Source organism: Quercus suber, unplaced genomic scaffold (genome assembly GCF_002906115.3).
Source record: "Quercus suber isolate HL8 unplaced genomic scaffold, Cork oak 2.0 scaffold_123A, whole genome shotgun sequence".
NCBI classification, from domain to species: domain Eukaryota; kingdom Viridiplantae; phylum Streptophyta; class Magnoliopsida; order Fagales; family Fagaceae; genus Quercus; species Quercus suber.
In genome coordinates this window covers 969,660-989,336 of record NW_027071806.1, presented here as the reverse complement: position 1 = coordinate 989,336, position 19,677 = coordinate 969,660, and the positions used below count along the sequence as shown (strand labels likewise).

Below are 19,677 nucleotides of genomic sequence, written 5' to 3'. Positions count from 1 at the left end.
AGGTTAGAGCCCCCTCGTCCTTGATTTGCATTAGGACTTGTTCTATTGGGTCAGTCAACGGGGTGAAGCTCGTGAACCTCCCCCCTAATGGTTTAGAGTGCTGCTCATCCCTTCGGTCTCCCGTTCTTGGCCTCTTCGACCCTTGGTCCCGTCGTGCTTCTTCCTGCCGCTCCCTTTTCCTAGGTTTTTCCTCTCGGGCCTACAATGCGTCTTCCGTGTTCTTGTATTTGGTTGCCCTGTAAAGTGCTTCTGACATGGTCTTAGGGTTGTTCTTGCATAAAGAGAATAGAAATTTGCCCTTCTGCAACCCGTTCGTGAAGGCCGCTAACAGTATTTTGTCGTCGGCTTCGTCTATTGAGAGCGCTTCCTTATTAAAGCGCGTTATGTAGGTCCTCAACGTCTCGTCCTCCCGTTACTTAATACTCATCAGGCAGGCTGTGGACTTCTTATACCTCTGCCCTCCAATGAAGTGCGTAGTGAACTGAGCGCTCAGCTCCCTGAAGGTACTAATGGAGTTTGGCATCAGTCGGCTGAACCATACCCTTGCGGGGCCTTTGAGTGTTGTGGGCTCGTCTGCTATCCCCTGAAGGTGCATTAGGGTCTTGAAAGTTTCTAGATAGTCCAGAGGATCCTTCACGCCGTCATAACTGTCTATATGCGGCATGCGAAATTTATGGGGTAGGGGGAAGGAGTTCACGGCCGCAGTGAAAGGCGAGTCGGTGCGGTTGACTAAATTGTCAAGATCACAGGAAACTCGCCCCTTGAGCGCGTTCATCATAACCTCCATTTGTTCCCTCATCGCCTGCATCTCTGCAACAATATGTGGTGGAGTCGCATCCGTGAGGGATGGCATGCTCAAGTTCTGCCTCTCTGGTCTGCTTGGGGCGTGGCTGCCTTCAGGTTTCTCCTGGTTTTTTCTTGCAGTGCTAGTCCCTTCTTGATCTTCTTGTTGGTCATTCGGTGCTGCATCCTTCTAGCGCAGCTATTCTTTCAAGTCATGGTTTTGTTTGGTGAGACGTTCCACAGCGGCAGCGAGAGTTTGAACTTGTCTCTCGAGGGTAGTTGTGGGTGGTTTCTCTCCTTGAACGTCGTTAGCGGTTGCCATCGAGTGAGTAAGTACCATGCAACCCTTTAGTCTGGGAAACGCTAGTATGGCTTGTGAATCTCAAGTAAGCTGGTTCCCACAGACGACGCCAACTGATGATGCCGAGAAATTCACCAGTGAGCCACACGATACCTACGTGCTCGAGCGCGAACCTACACAATACAAAGAAAGAAACCTAACAAAGAGCACCGGTGTGGTTTCAGCCAAATACCCTCCGAAGGTTAAGTCAGAAATATTCTCACAACTCTAAAGTACTAGAGAAGGTAAATTATGCGTACCTTGATTTATGAGGGTATTGGGGCTTTTATAGTAGTAGGGGGTTGATGTCTTACCCTTGGTGCGGAAGTCTTTTCCTTATAGGAAACATCTTGTAGAATGCATATTGCATTTCAGCAGTGATTCGTGCGTGTTCGAATGAGGAAAATATTCCCATTGGGGAAATGGTTTTTTGGTTTGTTATCAAAAGTGGATATTTTGAGTCTGATGTGTGTGTTAGGTGTGCATTGATTGATATGTTTTTGAAGGGTGGTGGTGATGTGGATTTAGCCTATAAGGTGTTTGAGAGAAAATGCCTGAGAAGAATGCGGTTACTTGGACTTTGATGATAGGTTTATGCAATTTGGGTACCCAATGGAGGCTGTAGATTTGTTTTTTAATATGGTTTTGAGTATGTACTGGATCGATTTACATTTGATGGAGTTATTTCAGCTTGTGCAGAGCTAGAATTGTTAAATCTTGGGCAGCAATTCCATTCTTGGGTCATACGGACTGGGTTGGCTTTAGATGTTTGTGTAGGGTGTTGTTTGGTAGACATGTATGCTAAGTGTGCAGCGGATGGATCAGTGGATGATGTAAGGAAAGTTTTCGACGTAATGGTTGATTGTAATGTCATGTCTTGGACAGATATTATCACAGGATACGTGCAAAGTGGAGGGCTTGATAAGGAAGCTGTTGAAGTTCTTAGGGAAATGATCAAGGGTCATGTTTCAGTTTCACCAAATCATTTCACCTTTTCTAGTGTCCTTATGGCATGTGTAAATCTTTCTGATCCCTGTATGGGTCAACAAGTTTACACGCATGCAGCAAGAATCGCTTAATTGTGTGGGAAATTCTCTTATTAGCATGTATGCAAGGTCATGATGGAAGATGCTCATAAAGCTTTTGATATGCATTTTGAGAAGAATTTAATTTCTTACAACACGATTGTTGATGCATATGCCTAAATTGGAATTCTGAAAAAGCCTTTGAGCTTTTTCATGAAATCAAGGATATTGGAATTGGGGCTAGTGTTTTCACATTTGCTAGTCTCTTGAGTGGAGCTGCTAGTATTGGTGCAGTTAGTAAGGGTGAGCAAATTCATGCATGGGTACTAAAATCAGGGTCCTCATCAAATAAAATCATCTGTAATGCTTTGACTCCATGTATTCTAGGTGTGGAATTTTTTTTTTTTTTTTTGAAAGGATTTTTTTTTCATTGTTCCTATCTCACAGTTTTCAACATCAAATTATTCCTTGTAAGTTCACTCTTTGTTACTTTTTTTTTTTCCCCCTTTCTAAATCCTTTTTCTGTTGACCTATTCTATTAGTATTATCTGTATATATTAAGAAGATTCAGAAAGTTAGTTATTGTTTTTTTTACTGTAAAAAATACCCCTAAATTAATTAACCAATAATTTAAAAATTGGGTTAAAATAGTAAATTGACAAAAGAATGTTAGTTATTACTTTTTTATTGTCAAAAATACCCCTACCTAAAACTTAAAAATATGGTTAAAATAGTAAATCGAAAAAAATAATAAATTCTTACTTCTACGTTGAAATGCCTTTCTACTTCTAATAAATTCCTAAATCTACTCAATAGTTTAAAAAACTCCCCACGTATTTACCTTTCCCACATTTTCTTAATAGAATTTCACATAAAAAAGAAACGTGTACAATAAAACTTCCCCACATATTATTCCTAATTGAATTAGATTTTTTGTTAGTTGCACATCAACAACAAACGCATAATACTCATCAGATTTTCATCACACCCCTAGGTTTTTTTTTATGATTCGAAAAATAATAATTTCAAATTATAATGGATGTAAATTATTAAAATTTCCTCAAGAAATAGAAGAGCCTCTGGGCATGATATTATTTGCTTGTACAATTTGTATAACTATTGATTCTATTTTAACGTAACTGTTGATTTATTCTTGATTATGGAACTAATTTTATTTATTAAGTGGATTATTTCAAATTAAATTGCTGATAAATTTTTTATATAACTGTAATTTGTTGAATCATTGTATTTATCTCTAAAAAGCATATGGTAAATATGTCTGTATTTTTATGGAGAAATTTTAAAATATAAATGTATTATACATATGCTATACATGTTGCATTATTTCTATGTTTTCATATTTTTTTACCGATTTTTTGAAACGTACTTTTGTTAAAGATGCCGAATTATCTCTATCCGTACACTTAATGACTATACTCCACCAATAAATACTTGTCACGTGATACTATTAATTAATAACTGTAGGATTAATAAGTCAATAATGATAATATTTAATTAATTAGGTGAACATGTGGTAAGTATTTATTGGTGGAGTATAGAGTGGAGCAGGAAAAGTGGGACAGAAGATTTGGACTCATTGGAACCAATGTCAATGTGCTGGGCCTCTCTGTTTCGTCTGCCTCCAAACTACCTTTATTTATTACCTTCGATCAAACTCTCAACTCGTTCCCGCCAAAACCTTCAATCATCAACACCCCTAAATCCAAACTCTGAACCCCTTAACCACCGTCTGATCCACCACCTCAATGTGGGCCACCTCCACCCTCGATCTCATGGCCCAAAAGGGTACCCACCCAGACCTCACCACCTACTCCCTCTTCCTCGAGTCCTGTATAAGGTCCCGGAACTTCCAACTCAGCAAACTCGTTCACACCCACTACTTGACTCACTTCCAACTCTCTCATTCTCAATTCTCTAATCAGCTTGTATTCAAAAAGTGGGGATTGGGCTAAAAGCAAAATCCATTTTTGATGATATGGGGGATTTGAGAGACTTGGTCTCTTGGAGTGCTATGGTTTCGTGTTTTGCAAATAATGATATGGGAACTGAAGCCATTGTCATGTTTCTTGATATACTTGAAAATGGTCTCTGTCCAAATGAGTATTGCATTTCAGCAGTGATTCGTGCGTGTTCGAATGCGGAAAATATTCCCATTGGGGAAATGGGTTTTTGGTTTGTTATCAAAAGTGGATATTTTGAATCTGATGTGTGTGTTAGGTGTGCATTGATTGATATGTTTTTGAAGGGTGGTGGTGATGTGGATTTAGCCTATAAGGTGTTTGAGAGAAAATGCCTGAGAAGAATGCGGTTACTTGGACTTTGATGATAGGTTTATGCAATTTGGGTACCCAATGGAGGCTGTAGATTTGTTTTTTAATATGGTTTTGAGTGAGTATGTACTGGATCGATTTACATTTGATGGAGTTATTTCAGCTTGTGCAGAGCTAGAATTGTTAAATCTTGGGCAGCAATTGCATTCTTGGGTCATACGGACTGGGTTGGCTTTAGATGTTTGTGTAGGGTGTTGTTTGGTAGACATGTATGCTAAGTGTGCAGCGGATGGATCAGTGGATGATGCAAGGAAAGTTTTCGACGTAATGGTTGATTGTAATGTCATGTCTTGGACAGATATTATCACAGGATACGTGCAAAGTGGAGGGCTTGATAAGGAAGCTGTTGAACTTCTTAGGGAAATGATCAAGGGTCATGTTTCAGTTTCACCAAATCATTTCACCTTTTCTAGTGTCCTTATGGCATGTGTAAATCTTTCTGATCCCTGTATGGGTCAACAAGTTTACACGCATGCAGAAAAACTTGGTCTTGCATCGCTTAATTGTGTGGGAAATTCTCTTATTAGCATGTATGCAAGGTCTGGCATGATGGAAGATATTCATAAAGCTTTTGATATGCATTTTGAGAAGAATTTAATTTCTTACAACACGATTGTTGATGCATATGCCTAAATTGGAGTTCTGAAAAAGCCTTTGAGCTTTTTCATGAAATCAAGGATATTGGAATTGGGGCTAGTGTTTTCACATTTGCTAGTCTCTTGAGTGGAGCTGCTAGTATTGGTGCAGTTAGTAAGGGTGAGCAAATTCATGCATGGGTACTAAAATCAGGGTCCTCATCAAATAAAATCATCTGTAATGCTTTGACTCCATGTATTCTAGGTGTGGATGTATAGAAGCTACTTTTCATTTTTTTTTAATGACATGGGAGTCGAAATGTTATATTTTGGAGTTCAATGATTACTGGTTTTGCAAAACATGGATTTGCCTCTAAAGCTATGGAAATGTTCCACAAAATGCTTGAGGATGGTGTTAGACCAAATGTGATCAACAATATTGCTGCTTTATCAGCTTGTAGCTGTGTGGGGCTAATATTTGAGAGCTGGAAACCCTTCACCTCAATGTACACAGAACATGGGATTGTTCCGAGAATGGAATATTACGCATGTATGGTTGATTGATTGGGTCGATCAGGATCCTCTTAGAAGCACTTGAATTCATTAATTCAATACCTTTCAAGACTAGGCTGATGCGCTAGTCTGGCATACATTTCTTGCTGCGTGTCTGGTTCATGGCAACAAAGAACTTGGGGTACATGCAGCAAAGATGATTCTTGAGCAAGACCCATATGGCATATGATCAGCAGTCTATATCTTACTATCAAACTTGTCTGCTTCCTCAGGTCAATGGGATGATGTGGTAATAATTAGAAAAAATTTGAATGAGAAAAACTTGATCAAAGAAGCAGGTTGTAGCTGGATAGAGGTGGAAAATATGGTGCACAAGTTCCACGTTGGGGACACTTTAGCTCAAGATATTTATTATGAACTGAATCAATTGGCTTCAAAAATATAGGAATTGGGCTATGTACCCGATACAAATTTTGTTCTTCATGATGTCGAGGATGAACTAAAGGAGCAATATTTGTTTCAGCACAGTGAGAAAATAGCTGTGGCATTATGTCTTATAAGCATACCCAAACCAAAACCTACTAGAGTATTTAAGAATCTTCGTGTTTGTGGAGACTGTCACACTGCAATCAAATATACTTCAATGGCTAGAGGTAGAGAAATAGTGGTGAGAGACTCAAACCGGTTTCATCACTTCAAAAAAGGAACATGTTCTTGCAATGATTACTGGTGATATTGAAAAAATTTTACTTTCTTTTCTCTTTATTCTTTTTTTGTTCCCCTGACTGGTGAGGTTTAAGTTTTAGGGTGTTATTACATTGAATAATGTTGGATTTCCTCAATGAGAGTTCGGCATATTGGACAAAGTTTATAATATGAGTTTCCTTTCCATTGTCTAGGTTCTTAGCTTCCTTCTTTCGGCTGGGTTGGGAATGGATATTCTGGTCACTTTTTAAAACTATTTTCTTAGGGTGGACTGGAAGCAGTTTGCTTTCAATACAGAGCCTACAAACCGAAAGTTTTAGAACGCACGACTGCCAGCTGCAATTAATCTTAAGTTGGCATATACATTTGTCATTAATTCTTTCAGCTTTGATGCGTCATTTCTTCTACTACCTGTAACCTTTATAATTCATACTTGTACCTGATTTGTACAACTAGGGATTTGTACCATCACTTAATTAACAAAAACGATATGCATTTTCTCCCAGAGCTCATATTGCTTGTTCTTTAAAGTTCTCTCACAAATTTCAGGGGAAAAGTTTAGTTTAGTGCCATTTTTGGTGAGGTAAAATGACTAACGTTTTTATTTATGTAATAGCTAGGTGAATCGAGATAACCTGTACAAATGCTGATGGGAATTTGCATGTGGCAATGAGGATATCATCCATTTTAAACTTACAAATAAAGCGTGCTGCAAAGGGAGAGAGATGTTCCATACAGATTTGGATAAGTGCTGAGATAAAGAGTTCAAAAGAGAAAGAAGAGCAGAAATCAGGAGATTGCTTTACCTGCTTCATTGTCACAGACCATATGAAGGAGAGATAGCATCGGCATTGCCACTTATATTGATTTCAGATGAGACACCCATAGAGCAAACACTTCAAAAACCCCGGCGTGCCTATGTGCCCTGGGGACACTTCTGCATCTGTCCCCTTGAATAAAATTATTATTAAAAGAGAATTCCTTTAATTTTATATCTATAAAGATTTTGATAGTTATTATTTTATTTATTTTGAAAATGTATGAATAAACATAAAATATATGTAAAAATTGATATTATTGAATTAATTAATTATGATATTTCCACCATGTTTTGTTATAATTTTTTAAAAATAGATGTGTTGTCTTGTCATGTCAATGCACTGGAGACCCTTACAAAAACCCACACAAGCAGAACTTTAACTCACCCATCTCGGCCAAGCCCATTTGATCAACTCAAAACCCCAACCCATCCCATTTTTTCTAACATTGTCGAATTCATTGTCAACTCCCTCCCAATCAAATCTGTTTGCAACCATTCGGGTTAGGCTGGATTGGTCTTTTAAGAATCTTAATAAAAATACTTTATATCATCACACGCGCATGTGAAATGAGGCTTTTTTTTTTTTTTTTTTTTTAATAATAATAATTATTATTATTTTATTTATTTATTTTAAGAACATGGGGTAGTTTTATAAACATGGGTAGATTTTTTTTTTTTTTAATTTTTTTATCAGTTTACAATTTTAATCTTATTTTTATGTTTTAAGAATAAGGATAAGTTAATTGAATTAGGACTATTTTTGAAATTAAAAAAAAAAAAAAAAAAAAAAGACAATAACTAACTTTCTGAATCCTCTTAATACAGAGACCAGCCTTTGAGTACGCGCTCAGAGAATCTCTCTATTTTTTTTTTTTTTTATATATAAAAGTTAATAATTTGCATAAATTATTATTTGGGATTAATATATTTTCCAATCACAAAAAAAAAAAAAAAAAAAATCTAGAGGTTTGATGAGTGTTAAGCGTTTGTGGTGAAATAATTTTATGTGATGTAATTTTTTTTTTTTTTAATGGAAGTTTTTATTTATTTATTGGAACCGTTGGTTTTTTTTTTTTTTTAGGAACCGTGGGTGGGCAGCCTTTCTTTCTTATGTTTGGTTAGAAATGTGGGGCTCGGAAGTGGGAAGTGTGAGGGTAGTGGGAAAATTTTACTTTATTTACCATTTTAACCTTAATTTTCTTTTAAAGGAATAAGAATAGATTAATTAAACTAAGGATATTTTTTACAGTAAAAAAAGTAATAACTAACTTTTCGAATCCTCTTAATATATGGAAATAATACGAATCTACATTATAGATTTGACAATAATGCGACACAATTTTCTGCGACACAATTTTCTAACTCTTCTCCGTTTAGAAAGTTATATTACGATAGTAATAATAAAAGAGGGGGATTTGAACTTATGATATCTCTATTAAAAATATTAAAAAATACCAACTAGTTGAGTGATAAGGCTTTTGATAACATCTATCTGCTATAGGTGTGTACAAAGGGATGGTGCTTTATATAACACGTACACGGAACATTACTTTTACAAATTAGTGAAATTTATAATCATTCTTGGAGTAGTATTACCTATATCTACTGGAACTATGGTTTTACAACTCTTACTAGATTGGGTGCATTAGCTTGACTGGTTCAAGCTAAAAATACGAATAGAATCTCAAATGTGAAAACAACAAAAATATGAATGACACTATTCGCAAGAGCCGTATTGAAATTTGTATGGAACTGCAACTTCAATTTGATTCAAAGGTGCATGGAACGTCATGCACAATGTTAAACAAGAGAACCAACGGCTATGTATAAACAGTGTCGTCTCACTCAAAGTTAATGACAAGCCACGCGTCTAATTGTTACTCAACGTTGTCAGTATTGTGGGCCATAGTTCAGTTATAATTGGCGGAATAGTGAGTTAACTGACTCCACCTTTCACGGTTAACAAACTCCGCCTTTCACGGATCAATTCCGTATTTCTTGGGAATGTAATTATTCTGCTATGATAGTGTCATTCCTTTGACTGGATCCAGATTTGTTAAAGACAGTTTTCTCTACTGCCTTGAGATTTTATCACACGGCAACCACTTTGTTATACAAATATCGGTTGAGACATTTTAGCGCAATTTTAGGGGAATAGCACAGTGACCGGCTTTATCATACAAATAAAGCTTTTCAAAAGTCAAACAAATTCGTCTTGAAAAAGGCTATAGTATGAAATTGATTGAACATGACAAAGTGATCAGAACAGATTTTTTTACTCGAACAAAGAATCATTCTCCTCCAGTTTGGACTGTGGTCCTTTCAATCTTTTGTGCGTGTACGTAACATAATTATTGGATACATGATTGCTTAAAAGATAGGATTTTTTTATTTTTTTATTTTTTTGTCATTGTCGTCACTAAGGAGGACCATGTATTCTTCACTCAACTTGCAAGTGAAATTTCTCATCATCTTCGCAGTTTGCAGAGATCATTTGTCCTACTATGAGTTACGCGTTTAGCTACCATTTTGTTTTGGTTTTTAGTGCGAATGAGATGCCAGATTGTATATCTTGTTTTTGAACATTTTTACTAGTCTTGGTCAACTATAACATAAATCTTCTTTCCTATAGATGTTATTTTCTTTGAAATCCAAATATTGTAATTCGAAGTGGAAAGAAAAAAAATATATGAGAGAAAATGTACTAGCGTTGGCAAATGTTGTTGCCAATGCGTTCTTAATTATGTGGTACTAGCGCTGTTTGTGGCACTGTGTGAAATTGACACATGGCTTGAGTGGGCTTCTTTCAACAACAATTCTTCAAGCTCTTCTTAACATAATTTAACCAATTTTACATTAAATAAAATATATTAAGAATTCAATTTGATTACAAGAAAATGTTATAGAATCAGCGAAAAGTTCTAAACACTGTTTGAAAATTTTTATTAAAGAAAAGTATGAATGCCTTAAGGCTACAAGTTGGAAAAAAAAATATTGTAGGGATAAAAGCCCAACATTATGTATTGGGCCTAAGGCCCTATTTGAAGATTATGGTGTGTCCGAAGAGATGAAAATGATTGAGAATGATTCCATGGGGAGAGATATACCTGGAAACGGTCAAGGAATAGAGTCCGAAGAGAACGTTGATAGTCTGAAGAGTGTATTCTCCTCAGATATAAAGAATCTCGGTCAAACAGATACCTGGGAGGTTCGAGTGATCTTCCTAACTATTCCAATGATAAGGATAAGTTTCAGGCTTGTATGAAGAGGATAAGAATGGAGAAATATCTAAAAGAAAAAGTTGCTACCACCGTGTTTAATGCATTGCAGCAACTTTTCTGGCCGTATTTATGTGAAGAAAACCCCTGAACAGTGTAACTTCAGCTACCACCACTCATGGAGAAATAAAGAAGATACCTAATATGACATGCACTCAAGTGAATGCATAGATGAAGAACAAGTGTTCGGTGAAGTTGGTTGAGAAGAAGGCTATATAAAGGGAAGAGGCCTCTGATGACAAGGGGATCAGAAAAAAGAGAAGAAGAGGTGGAGAAAAACTTTACTGTAGCTCTAAGAACTGTAATCACTGTTGAATCAATAGTATACCTCTTCGGAGGTCAATGTGTTTAGCTTTTACGTGTGTTTTTACGTTGATTCATTCCTGAATATCGTAGTTAACCGTTGCTAAATTCACAATTAACCTAGCTCTTTCACCCACTCTCTACAAATTCATTGTTTTGGGCTTGGGCTACAAATCCTGACCCTACAAATATATATATATATATATAGCCAAAAATTACTCTTAAACAAATCTTAAGGGGATCAAGTTTGACTAAAATACTCTTAAAAACTATCTAAAATAAAGAAATAAAGCCTTATTCTACAAAATTCTGAAATTTTATAAGAACAAATATAAAAACATTAATAAACAACAAAAAATTAACTGCATATTCTTTACTACCACAACAGGAATTAAGAGATACATTTTTATAAGCATCATTTTGCTTTTACTTGCATTGCCTTTGCGTACTAATGTTTCTGCGTTTGCGTTTTTTTTGCCAGGTCCCATGGCACTGTTCATGGACCAACCAACACCTAAAAACGCATGAACAGTGTTTGTGAATAGTGTTTTTCCTTTTAAAAAGTATTTTGCTACAATGTTTTCAGTAATAAATTTTCAGTTTTCCGCAAAATAAGTAGCATTCAAACAAACCCTTGATATAAGAAAACTTGAATATCCTACAATGACAACAACATTAAAAATTATAATCCCTAAGTACAACATGATTACAACCTATATTATCGTTGGAGACTCCTAGTTTAAAAATAATTACTCTAATTTTGGGATGACTTCTAACTCTTGGTTTAGACGCCTTATAGGCATACTTGCATTGATTCTTGTAGGGCTTGTAGTAGCAAATGAATTAGGAGGCATGGTTAACTTATCTCCTTCTCTCTCCAACATTTGAACCACAACTTTCATAAAAGGACAATCCAATTTTTGGCAGGTTCCATGGCACTGTTCATGGACCAACCAACACCTGAAAACACATAAACAGTGTTTGTGAATAGTGTTTTGCCTTTTAAAAAGTATTTTGCTATGGTGTTTTCAGCAATAAATTTTCAATTTTCAACAAAATAAGCAGTATTCAAACAAACCATTGATATAAGAAAACTTGAATTCCTTACAATGATAGCAACATTAAAAATTATAATCCCTAAGTACAACATGATTACGACCTATATTATCGTTGGAGACTCCTAGTTTAAAAATAATTACTCTAATTTTGGTTTAGACACCTTATAGGCATACTTGCATTGATTCTTGTAGGGCTTGTAGTAGCAAATGAATTAGGAGGCATGGTTAACTTATCTCCTTCTCTCTCCAACATTTGAACCACAACTTTCATAAAAGGACAATCCACTGGATGCACCAGAGTCCCACAATTATTCGCTAGTTTTCTTTGCTATTTTAGCATCTCCATTATCCTCAACATAGACTCGTAGATATTCTTTTTCTCTAACATATTGTAGATTCATTCTGGGAAATATATTTGGCTAGTGTTCTCCACGGTTATATCATCAACATTTTTCCTACCTCCAACCATTTCAAGCAACAATATTCCAAAACTATAAACACCTTACTTTCAAGACACGCTCCTAAAGTTTCTAGAGAACACTTTGGGTACAATGTAACCCATGGTCCCCTTAGCTGTGGTCATAGACACTACACTTTGATCCTTTGCACACAACTTGGTCAAACCAAAATCAGAAATTTTTGGATTGAAATTTTGGTCTAGTAAAATATTATGAGGTTTAATATTAAAATGAAGGATTTGTTGATCACATCCTTGGTGAAGATATTCAATTCCTTTTGCTATGCTGAGAGCAACAACTTGTAACTTTTCCCAACCAAGGAAACAATTAGAATCTACTGAGGAAATGAACTTCTCTAGTGAATCATTTGGTAAGAACTCATAAACTAAAGCTCTTCTAAATCCATCAACCTAGAAGCCAACCAAGCAAACCACATTAACATGGTGGATTCTACCCACTGTTCCCACTTCATTTATGAATTCTTCTCCATTGCATTTGGAACTATTTAGGATCTTGATGGCAACATGGATTTCATTCAAAAGCTTTCCTTAGAGCTATTGTTTCCAAACATTCCTTGACTAAAATTAAAAGTGATTTTTAATTTTCAATCTCATCCATTGATTTACTAGCATCAAATCTAGATCTGTAAGAAGTAGGGGTCGAAGTGATAGTCCATTAATATTTTGTGGTGTTTCATGTTGGTGGTTTGAATCCCACCTCCTATAATAAGAATAAGAATTACTCTAGGAATTATGAATGTTTATTGCCATTGAGACCACGGCAAGTAACATGAAAATAGGAATGCTTTTAGAAAGTCATATGAACTAATGCAGCTTCATAAGATCAAGCTCAGAGAACCTTTGAGTGGTTGCATGTAAAACTTTGAAGAAAATAGGATTTTATATTTGCTATTCTAGTTGCACTCATTCAATTAATCTTTGTTTCAATGAGATATTTAATTTTAGGCAAAACTACACTATTGGTCCCTCAAGTTTACCCTATAAGAACAATTGGTCACTCAAGTTTCAAATGAGTGCAATTGGTCCCTCATGTTTTCAAAATGAGCAATATAAGTCTTTTTGCTTACTTGGCCAATGGAATAATAACATGGTATTTCTTTTTATTAAAAAATTACAAATTGAATTTACACGTAAGAAACAAAGTAAACCCATTTCAAATTTCAAATCTTGATCCTAACTCGGTTCCAAAATAAAACTCAATTTGCAATTTGAAATCTAATGTGAGATTCACAAATGAGAGAGAGAGAGAGAGAGAGAGAGAGAGAGAGAGAGAGAGAGAGAGAGAGAGAGAGAGAGAGAAGGGGAGAGAGGGATTGAACAAGCCCAAGCCTAGCCACCGCAACGCTGCTGCTTTCCACTGGAGACGGTGGCCTCCTACCTCATGCATTCTTCTCCAAGCAACTGCCACCACCTTGTCTTTGAGTTGGAAAGGAAATCGGATGCCTGGGCCATCTTCTCCACACCATAATTGGGGACACCTATTGTGGCCTTCTCCAAGGTCTACGTAGAAAAGTACAAACAACAGTAAGGTTGGGATAACTATTCTATGAGAAATATCCATATCTATGGTCTTAAATCTCCTAAATATCCATATCTGTCATCTAAAAATTCTTTATATAGAGGTTTTTTTGTACTCTTCTGAATCTCCTACGATATATACTCTTTATATCGAGGGTTAAAATCCAGATTCTGGTTATATGCCAATGTTAAAGCAATTGCATTAGTCCGGCTAATTTTTTCTATCTATAATTTACACCAACAACCTACTTTTTCTATTTTACAAGACCACTTGTACAAAACACCCACATCAAAATATCTATTTTATCTTCCATTTTATCTAAATATACAAATTAATTCATTTTTTAAATATTTTATATGAAGTCTTTATCTCTTTCACGCGTTCTCCTCAGTTCTCAGCCCATATCTCTCTTCTCTCTCCTCTTGAATGTTCAAAATGTGTGTAAACCACCCTTGAACGTTTAGACCCCAAATTACAAATAATCAATTCAAGCTTATAATCAAACAATTAATGTGCGGAACATAAACATAAGCTAAACATAGAATTGATAAACAATTTAAGCCAAATATAATTACATCCACAGCAGAAAATAAAAGGTAAAGATTAAGGGAAGAGAGATGCAAATACAAGGACAACACATGATGGGTTATCGAAGAGGAAACCGAAGCCCTCGACGTAAAACCTCTCCACCGCCTTCCAAGCGGTCAATAATCCACTAGAAAATGTAGTTGAGATACATAAACAGCAATAGACCCTCCAAGCCTAATCTACCTAGTGTACCTAAACCCTCCAAGCTTCCTGCTCCAGCGAGGTTGCGCCGAACATTTTTCTTTTCTAACTTACCGGATTCAGCTATAAACCATAGCATCAATCAATATGAATTGGTCCCTTCATAACTGCTTCCCAAAGCACCAAATAAACCTTCTCACGAATATGGGTATGGTGAGAAAATGATTTGGCTAAGAACCTCTCAAGGATGTATCAATGGAGAGGGTGAGAGTAGAGGAATTTGAAAAGTCTCTTAGGTGAAGATTGTGGATGAATCAATCTTGTTTTTCTTTAGGCTTTTTCACTCAAAATTCTCTCTCGAAGCTCTCTCCATTTCGTGGGTATAAGGGTCTATATATAATGGTGTGTGTTTAGAATGCGAAGAGTCAGTTTTTCCCAAACAGGGTGGTCTGGCGGCTTGGCCTCATGACTGGTCTGAGTCGCAAGTTCCAGCTGCGAGGTAACAGTTCACACGTGTGTTGTAGTTGGCGGCTTGCCAGTCGCGAGTCAGCCGCAAGTCCCAGCCGCAAGTCTCTGTATCCTTGCACAAACTTAAGCATTTCTTCACAGTTTCTCACACACTACCCTTACATGAATCCCATCTAAATATAGGGTTACTAATTGCTAAAATACAAGCAAATTTGGCATGGAATAAAGCCAACAAGTTGGTTGATTAAATTCAACCTTACACCTATGAACCCCAAACTCAAGTTCTCCTATCATATCTCTCTTACGCTCGTCAAATCTCAAGGTTCTAAAGAAATCTCTCTCTCTCTCTCTCTCTCTCTCTCTCTCTCTCTCTCTCTTTCATAGCTTGCATTGTCAGATATCTCTCTCATCTGATTTCAAGTGCTTTGCCACCATTGGATTTGTGTTTGATTTTGATTTTGCATTTGGGTTATGGGTTTTTAATTGATGGTTTAATTTTGATTTGATTTTCTATAGATTTTGGGTTGATCGGATTTGATTTTCATTGTATTTTGGGTTTTTCATTTTTTTTAACGGGTTTTGGTGGTGGTTGGGTGGTGATGGTTGGATGGTGTTGGATGGATGGTGGGATCTGCGTTTTGGTGGTGGTGCTCTTGCAGGTTCTGTGAGATAGTGAGAGAACAAGAGGAAGAAAGCAGCAAGCTCGCTCTCCATGAGCAAAGAAAGTAGCAAGCTCTCCATGGCAGTGGCTAGGAATGGCAACAAGCCAGGTTCGGGCCAGGTTTTTGCATACCCGGATCCGACCTGCAAGCCAAGACTTGTGACCCGGACTCGGCTTGATTATTAAATGTATTTTTTTTTTTTTTTGCAGGGCCTAGACCCGCCCCGCCGGGCCTCACGGGCCCCATTTAGCCCAATTGGATTTGGTTAGCAGAAAGGAAGTTTTTCCTGCTGAAAGCCCTAAAAGTCCCAGCTATTATAGCAAACTCGGGGATGATGTTAAACACTGTCCCTCCTTGGATTATGGCAACAAAAACCACAAATGCTTTAAAACTTGAAACTGTTTCTAAATAACACAAAGAGATCAAAATCCACTAACCTCCTAAAGATTTTTTTTCTTTTTCTTTTGTACATGTTATAATTATCCAAAAAGCAATCTTAACCAAATATAAAGATCACCCACTAAGTAAATTATACAAAACACTGAAAAAAATTTAGTTAGAAACTGAGGCATCTATAAAGTAAGTTCGATTTGACGGAAAATCGTATGAATCAAACCCAATTTCTTCAAAGAACCCACTGTTTATCAAAACCAAACCTATTCAAGAGCTAACTATAGTAATCTAAAGCAACATCTAGCCCAGAAACACAAATTTTTCTAATAAAATATTACATTTTTTGTAATAAAATACATGAAGAAACTCAACTCCATTGTAGACTAAAGTGTAAACAAATGATCAACTTCATTTCATGGGGGTTCAAAATATAAAATTACAATTAGCACTTGAGGATTTAAAGGGTCTATCTCCCTTGACACAATATATTGGACGTCGATTACTGATGTTGATATAGCCAAAATTGGATCAATGGACCGGCTGTGACAGGAGAGAACAGACTAGCAGTGATAGCTAGGGACGGGATCGATAGTGAGAGGTAGAGAGCTTGGGCGGCGCAACAGCGGTGCTTGAGAGTGAGTGAGACGGAGGCCGTGTGAGTGTGTGAGCTGTGAGATTGAGAGTGAGTGACAAAGTGCCCCTGTGTGTGCTCTTGTGTGAGGTGTGAGCTGAAATGAGAGGTGGGTGGATTAGGGTTTACAATTATATATATATATATATATATATATAAAGGGTTTTTTGTAATTTCAAAGTAACAGGGTTTGGGTTCGGGTTGGGTTTTTGATAAAACCCAGACTCAACTATCCTATTCTTTATTGGGCTAGGTAAAATCCGGCCCATTAGGGTTGAGTCGAGCCGGGTATCCATGGGTCGAATATAAATTGCCATCCCTAGCAGTGGCTGGGTGGTGTGATGGGTTTGATTTTCCTTTGTTTTTGGTTGATTTTGTGATTGGAATATCATGGATTGTGATGAGTTGTGATGGGTTGTGGTGGTGGTGATTGAGTGCTGGTTGGGCAGTGTTTGGTGGATTTGTAGAAAACAGGGACGAACACAAACAAAGAAGAGAGAGAGAGAGAAAAAGAGAAATTAATAAAATATTGTATATAAAGTTACAGTAATTGTGTATATTTACGCAGTTACTTTAGTATTTTTGTATATTTATAAAGGTTTAGAAACACTAATGCATGTGTCTTTTGTGCTATGTTGTGTAAATTTTTGTACTTTTTGTATTTTGTCGTGATTGATGCAATTACTCCTACACTTGTGAAGGGGTCAAACAAAGGTTGCTTCGGGGGAATTTCATATACTAAACATTTTCAACATTGAACTCATCTCGTAAAATGATTTATTTATTTTGAGAATCATCTCGTAAAGAGACTAGACCCACTAAATATGCACATTATTGAAAGATTAAAAAAAAAAACATTTTTCAAAATAACTTTTAAATATTATTATTTTACGATATATATTATTAAAAAAAGTTATTGAACTAAATTAACGGTTACCATAAAAGCATAAAAAAAAAGTTTGTTATCCTTTATGTACAGCTGTGCTCCTCTCTCACTTCCTTTATAATCTTTGTCTAAATCTGAGGCAGTTGTAACCATTGGAAAAACTCCTCTCTCTCTCATAAAGCCATAATGGTAAGAGGATTAGGCTTCACCGCAGGACTCACGGTCCTTATTGCTCTTCTTCTATTAGTCCCTCCAACTTATTGCAGTAATCCTCCCTGTGCCCATTCTTCTTCCTGTGGCAATATCCCCAACATAAGCTTTCCGTTTCGAAGATAGGGGAGATAATGTTATTAACATAATCTAGGTTCCCTACAACATCAACAATGGACTTGGCATCCATCTCAACTTCAAGACAACTAATATTTAAGTTGCAACAAAGCTGAAGGCCTTCGCGCAGTCCCCACAGCTCAGCGACACAATTGGAAGTGACCCCAATCCTCTTACTGAACCCAGCAACCCATTGCCCATCTGCACTCCTAACCAAACCCCCACAACCAGCCACCCCGTGGAGCCCCATGCAAGCCCCATCTGTGTTTAATTTCTTCCAACCTTGCTTAAGCCTCTCCCACCAAATATATCTAATGATTCTACAGTTCCCCAGCCTAGGAGTTGCCACACAATGAAAAAACTCTTTGGCTTGGTACACTATATCCACAACCAACTTTGGACTTCTCGCTTTCCCATTAAAAATGAAAGCATTTCTACTCTTCCAAATGTTCCAAATAGCAAAAGGAAAAACCACTTTCCATGGAAGACTCGTATCATGCAGCTTCTCATTTGATCTGGCAATAAGTGACAACCAATCTAACAAGTTATAGTGCCAAAAGTCAAAATTAGAAGCATTTACCCCTAGCTGATTCCACACTTGTTTCAAGTGGATGCAATCTCTCAAGGCATGAAGAATGGTTTCAACACCATTGCAACAAAAAGGACAAACCTCATCTTGGACCACTCCTCTTTTCCTTAAACAATATTTGACCCCAATACTATTATGGGCACACAACCAAAGAAACATTTTAATTTTAGGAGGCAAATCTGTCTTCCAAATCCAACTAGCTGAAAAGGTACTATTATTAGTAGATTCCATAAAAATCCCATAAGCACTTTTGACATCAAAAACCCCCTTAGGAGATCCAGCCCAAGTCAATTTGTCCAATCCACCACCTAAGGTCAAAATAGGAATTGCACTAATCAACCCTTTGATTTCATCCGTTAATTCAAAAGTAAGTTTCTCCCAATCCCAACCTACATCAGGCATAATGTCTTTGACTTCCAACCCATTTGCTTCTTGGGAAATAGGACCTTGAATCAGCTTCTTAAGGGGCCCCCCATTCGTCCAATTGTTGTGCCTAATCTTTAGGTTGCTGTTTTTTGTCACCAACCATCTACTTCCTTTATTAAAGATGTCCACCCCTTTCTTCATAGCTGCCCAAATTGAGGAGCTTATTCCCAACCATCTACTTCCACAAACCATCTACTTCCTTTATTAAAGATGCCCAACCATCTACTTCCACAAACCACTCTATAAAAATATTTGTCATCAATAACAAGAAGAGCTTATTCCTGACCATCAAAACCACAAATTTTCTATCATCAATAATTAATTTTATATTACTGTTGTGATATAGTCCATAGGTATTTAAAAAAGAAAAAGAAAAAAGGAGAAGTATAGAGAATAATTTGGAGTGAGGAGGTGCATTATTCATATTAAAAGTGGCAATTCACATTGATAAGAAACTAAACAAGGGCGTGTAATAACTTCTATACATATGGTGGTGGTGTCTTTTTTATTTATTTAAAATATGCATCTTACTTTGTTTATACCTATACAATACCTATGGGAAACTATTCAAATTCTACTACAATTTATTTGTTCATATCCTATCAAATTATTTTTTTTAGGGGGATAAATAATGAAATAAAAGCAGCCACCACCCACCATTACGGTCTTTTTTTAAAAAAAAAATGAAAATATGCATCCTACTTTGTTGATACCTAAACAATACCTATGAGAAACTATTTTAAATTATAAAATATTTTCTCTATTTGTTTTTTTAAAATATATGTGATTTTAAATTTAACTATCCCGTGTATCGCACG

At 36.5% G+C, this 19,677-nt stretch overlaps 2 pseudogenes; both read left to right on the top strand.

Annotated features, from left to right (window-relative positions):
- Positions 1-1,151: 1,151 nt before the first annotated feature.
- On the top strand, positions 1,152-2,727 carry LOC136066229 (pentatricopeptide repeat-containing protein At3g49170, chloroplastic-like; annotated as a pseudogene).
- An 886-nt stretch (positions 2,728-3,613) lies between these two features.
- Positions 3,614-6,713, top strand: LOC112027947 (pentatricopeptide repeat-containing protein At3g49170, chloroplastic-like; annotated as a pseudogene).
- Positions 6,714-19,677: the final 12,964 nt, after the last annotated feature.